At 36.4% G+C, this 6,049-nt stretch overlaps 1 long non-coding RNA gene across 2 annotated transcripts in view; it reads left to right on the forward strand.

Moving 5' to 3' along the window:
* The window catches only part of LOC106871603 (uncharacterized), a 23,515-nt gene that overhangs the window by 4,079 nt on the left and 13,387 nt on the right, over nucleotides 1-6,049 (forward strand). For both annotated transcript variants that reach the window (XR_001409674.1, XR_001409675.2), the window contains exon 2: nucleotides 3,452-3,533. This is a non-coding gene — a long non-coding RNA (uncharacterized LOC106871603). The remainder of the gene's footprint in view (nucleotides 1-3,451; nucleotides 3,534-6,049) is intronic.

Genomic DNA, 6,049 nt, shown 5'->3' on the forward strand with positions numbered 1-6,049 from the left:
ATAACTTGCTCTACGAAAGATTATGTAAATTATTCGATATTGAAGCGGATATTTTAACCTTTCACACAACCATCAAGTTTGACAAATAGACCCCTATGGCATATACAGTGTACCGTTACCACACGCCTAAGAAGGGTCCTCTTATGCATAGGCACGACACGCTACAAATTGCAGCCAAATGTTTCTCAAACCACACACTTCCCTACTAAAACAAACTTAAGGGACACATTGTTAATGTGTGTTAGTAGTAGTAGTAGTAGTAGTAGTAGTGGTGGTGGTGGTGGTGGTGGTGGTGCTAGTGGTAGTAATAGTAGTACTAGTAGTAGTAGTAGCAGCAGCAGTAGTGGTAGTAACAGTGCGTCACTGCATCTATTATTTGTTGGTGATTCCTTACTCCTGGCGGATGGCCCCTTTGCACCACTCAGGCGACAGCCCTCCATCCCATGCATCTGATTGGGCTGTCGTCGCAGGTGAGGGTTCTGTGAAGTCGGCGTACAATTCCTACTTCAACCTCTTTTAGTCCTCTTTTACGAGACGCAGAGGAAACGTTGTGTCTATTCTTTGACATGCTGGTCCCCCATACAATACAAAGTATGTTAGACAATCCTAAAAGCAACGGGATGGCTATGTATCCCAAGATAGTCCTAATAACGAGAGAATGGTCAAGTGATTTCGATCAGAGCTGACCTGCGGTTAAACAAGTTCAGTTTTTAAATGAACAACTAGAGGTCGACTAAGATTGATATCCACTAATTTTTGATAAATTTAATTTCAAATGAGAGACAAAAATCAATCTTTATTATCTACATTACTGTGTATAATTTATACTTAATTGAAAATAGAGAAAAAAGGTAGCTAAATCAATAGTTGTTATGGTATCCATAGTAACTATTGAACTAAAATAGTATAAAATTTGGTGTAGCTCTTTCAGCAAGAAGCTTCTGTACGGCAATGGAAGTAATAGACAGAAACTGAACCGATATGATTATAACAGTGGACAGAAACTGCACACACATGATTACAATAGAGAAAGGAACTATATATACATGGTTCCAATTTAGATAGAAACTGTTATAGAAACGGAAACTATACAGTTGTAACTATACTATATACAGAAACAGTTCAGATGTGATTGTAATATAAGCAGAAGCTGTACAGTTGTGAGTGTTATATAAACAGGAACTATATAGAGGCGGCTGTAATATAGACAGACACTGTACAGATGTGACTGTAACAGTAGGTAGAGACTATTTAGAGATGACTGTAATGTAGACAGAAACTGTACGGATGAGACTATACTAGTAGACAGAAACTGTATATAGATAAGGCGGCGAGCTGGCAGAATCGTTAGCACGCCGGGCGAAATGCTTAGCGGTATTTCGTCTGCCGTTACGTTCTGAGTTCAAATTCTGTCGAGGTCGACTTTGCCTTTCATCCTTTCGGGGTCGGCAAATTAAGTACCAGCTATGTACTGAGGTCGATGTAATCGACTTAATCCTTTTGTCTGTCCTTGTTTGTCTTCTCTATGCTTGGCCCCTTGTGGGCAATAAAGAAATAAGAAACTGTATACAGATGACTGTAATAGAGTCAAAAACTATACAGCCATGACTGTAACAAGGACAGAAACTGTACAGCTGTAACAGTAATATGCGGAGAAATTGTACAGCTGTGGTAGTTTAAAACATCAATTGACAGCTTTGACTATATTATAGACAGAAACTGCACTGTCATTTAGGCAAAAACTGTACAACTTTTTTACGTTAAAGAAACTACATATATGACTGCTGCTTACAGACGTTACTCTAATACAGAGAATCTGCACAAATGTAACTGTAATATGAATTGAAATTGTACAAGGGTACATATAATACAGACAGGATTTCTACATGTGAAACTGTCATACAGAAACTGTACACTTATGACCGTGCAAGATGCAGAAACTCTGGAGTTGTGGTTATAACACACGCAGAAGCTGTACAGGTGTGACTTCTAATACACAGAAATTGTATTGATGTAACTAATACAGACAGAAATTGTACATATGTAACTGTAATACTGAGGAAAATTGTACACTTATAATTGTTAATACAGGCGGCAATTGTAGAAGTGTAACACAGAGAAAAATTAGTACAGTTAGGACTGCAATACTGACCGAAACTGTACATCAATTCAATGCAATCTGTAATGGGACATAAGTTCTACCACTTAGCTTTTAGTTACACAATCAGAATAAATATAGCTTTAGTTGCATAATCAGAATAAATATTGATTAACAAGACAAAATTTTTATTAAATTTTATATACATATAAGGTCAGTGTTTATCTATTTTCTGTTAATGCTTCCGGCACCTCTTCATATGTCCTTATTTATCTATTCTCCTTAATCCGCCTCCTGCATCTGCATAGACTGTCAGTATTTGTCTATTTTCTATTAATCCTTCTCTAATCATTACGTACGTATTCCGTATTAGTCTATTTTATATTAGTTTTCCCAGCGTCCTTTGACAGCTGTCAGATCCTACTTGAAGGTTTCGACACCACATGGCTTATGATCTTCCTTGGCTTCTTATTTCTGTTGATATCCAACTCTGGGCTGCTTTTGTATACCAAAGACCTGGCTTCCACAGGAGTAACCATCCTAGCTACATTCTTCGTTCCGTTATCATTTCACGGAGTCTTCGAGATAATGCTCTTGTTAAGACTTCTTCATTTCTTATATGATTATTGAACGAAATTCTCAGGATTTTCTTTAAATACTTTTCGTAAAAGGCACCCGTCGTTTTTGGTGATTTTCGCAGTTTTCTTCGATATTTTGCTTGGTAATACGATGGTATAATACTGGTAAATCTTGATATTAATGTTCAGTGAATCCACGGAGCAGATTTTGTACATTCGTTTAAATAATATCTCCTTTCCTATTCTACATTTGACGTCGATTTCCATCATTGCCCAGAACACTTCCAAGATCCGCTAACCGATTCACAGCTAAGGCACTCAGGTCTTCAGCCACCGACGTGGTGTCACGTGTTTCTTGCCCTGTCTCCATGACCTTCTTCTTTACGTTCCTTCTCCGTCAAGTTTTCTTAGCCCAGTGTTCTTCAATTCACTCACTTGTAAACGTCTCTGGATCCTGTCAACAATGCAATATTATCATTTTTCATTACAAAGTGCTATATCAATGTATGTGCTCAGTATTTATATTTTTCACTATTAATTATTACAGCTTCACATGTGGTCAATAATTGAATATATCTCATACGCTTAATTATTATATGTACATATATGGTCAGCATTGTCTCTATTTTACGCTACTCGTTATTATAAGTACAAACGCGGTCAATATTTTATTATTTTTTTCTATTGTCTATTATACTCCGCATCGTGTTATTATATATCTCTGTGTGAACATATTTATTTATTGATATCTGATTTCCTTCTTTTGTGGGTATAGTCCATAGCTCTCTAAGCACAAGAGAATGAATACAGTTGAAATATTACTCTAACTCCAAATAACTTATCTCTTTTTAATTTCGGTAAGTAAGACTTTTTTTTATCTTGCATACTAACCATAGATAAAAGAAAAACATTTTAATTTCCTATCTTCATTGGTTAACGAGAAACAAGAGCAGACACTCAGACGAGCAATCAATCAAATATGGTCAAAATGGTGGGTTTTTTTAAGATTATTTATTGTTAGATATGTTGCGTGATGGTAGTTGGAAGGATAGTTATGGTGTACAATGATATCAAGCAACCAAACATTATTTTAAAAGATTTCCTGAAATACAAGTGTAAAAGAACATATGTATGTATATATGTATGTATGTATGTATGTATGTGCATGAATGTATATTTGTATTTCTCTTTCTCATTGGAATCTGTTTATATTCACTGTTTTTGAGTCTCTGACTGCTTTGGTGGTAAGGTTGTAAAATAAAAAATATTAACAAAGAAAAATAGAACGCTTTGTTCTTCATGTGATCCTTTCCAAAATTATTTACCTCTTAAAATTTAAGAAGAATTTGCTTATTTTATTTCCCAGATATCGTATTCATCTGAGTGGTATGAATAATAGAGCGACTTTCTATCTCCAAAAATCCAAGTTTAGCCATACTTCAATTCATGGGGGTTACTACATATCCTATTGCTTTAAGCTTCAATAATAATAGTTATAAAGCTGAAAATTTATTTAAGGTTTTGTGAACTCCTCATAAAATGGTCCTAGATATCTTCTTTCATCAGTGTATTTCTTACAACGCTGATTTCATGTCGGCAGCTAACTTGCACCACAGAGAATGCTTCCATTTTATAGTCCCAATCAACTAACCAAAACGGTTCCGTTCGAATCTGGTTCCAGTTTCCATGTTCAAGGTCTACAAATATTTATATAACTCATCGATTTCAATGTTTTCATTTTCATTGGTTTTATTTTGTCTTATTCTTGCAACGGACTAGCGTCCCATCCAAGGGAAGTGGGTGTTGTAATGGAAACCCGGCGAAACTCCGGCCTTATGAATCCTTGGGCTCATGACAAACCTAAGTACTAAGTAAGTTTCTTATTCTGTTCCATATTATTCTAGCTATCTCATCATGACCTTCAGCAAACGTATGAACTCGATGACATTCTCTCACAGTTCGCAAATGGTGTAGCTATAATCTTCAGTTTTGACTTTGCATAATTTATATTTATTGTCATCCGATACTTTTCGACTGTTATTTAGGAAGGAGCATGGTGTGAATTTCTTCCACCTGGGTTGCACAGAATTAACCTTTAAGATGAGATGTTATAAACTTTCCAGTCCTTCATGCTTGACTTTCATTGTTGTTTATTCCCTCTATGGGCTGCAGTTTTTATTTCAAAATACAACCTTTTGAGTGAACTCGATTATCTGTTGTCTTTGTTGTGTTGAGTACGATTTTCCAACGTTCCTTGGAGAGAATTCAATGCCAGCCTGCATTTCTTTTCCTTCTCATATTGTCTTACATTTTTTTCTCAGTTTCCTTAACTATTCTAAGAATGATTTTATTTTCGTGTTCACAAACTTGAACAAGAAATCTATTGGGCTTTTTTTTCTTCTCTCATAGAGATGTTGGTTTGATGTTACAATCCAGGTCTTTCGCGTGTATCTATATGTGAATATGTGCGGGTGTACATATGTATGTGTGTATGTGTGTGTGCGAATGTATGTGTGAGTGATGTATATGTAAGAGTATTTAAATATATGTAGGCGTGTACATGGATATATATGTATATGTGTATGTATGAATATGCATGAATACGTGTGCATATGTATGTATATATATATATATATATGAACACATACACACATGCACACATACACTCATGTATGTGTAATCCTTTATATGTATGTGTATGCGGGAATATGTATGCATGTGTCTATCTATATGTGTGTGTGTGTTTATATGTACATACATACATAAATATATGCATACACACATACACTCACACACATACCACATTCATACACTTGTAGGTATGTGTACATGCATATGTGCTTGTGAGTGTGTATATGTTTGCATATAGGTGTATATATTACATGAAAGTATTTGTATGTATATGTATATAAATCTGTTCATGCTTGTACTATATGAGCATATGTATGTGTATATGCTTGCATATGTATGTGTATATGGTTGTGTGTACGCATGCATGTGTGTGAGTAACTGGTTATGTGCGTGTTTGTCAATTAAGGATTAAAAATCAATATAACCCCCATATCCTCTACTGGTTTAATGTTTTGGGATCGATCCATACTTGTCTTACTAGCATGACACTTGTTCTGCTACCATCCCAGGTTAACCTGACCCACATCGATTGTCACACTAGCATTGCGGTCGGGAGGAAATAGGTTCGATTTCTACCGGTGCTGTCAGTTATTTTTACGTCGTTCCTTTAATACATGAGAAATGGCGGCAGTGGCGGTGGCGGCGGTAGCAGCGGAGGCGGTGGCAGTGGCAGCGGCAATGTGGGCGGTGATGGCGGCGGCGGCAGTGGCAGTGGCGGTGGCAGCGGTGGTGGTGGCATCGG

The sequence above is a fragment of the Octopus bimaculoides genome, chromosome 4 (assembly GCF_001194135.2).
Source record: "Octopus bimaculoides isolate UCB-OBI-ISO-001 chromosome 4, ASM119413v2, whole genome shotgun sequence".
NCBI lineage: Eukaryota > Metazoa > Mollusca > Cephalopoda > Octopoda > Octopodidae > Octopus > Octopus bimaculoides.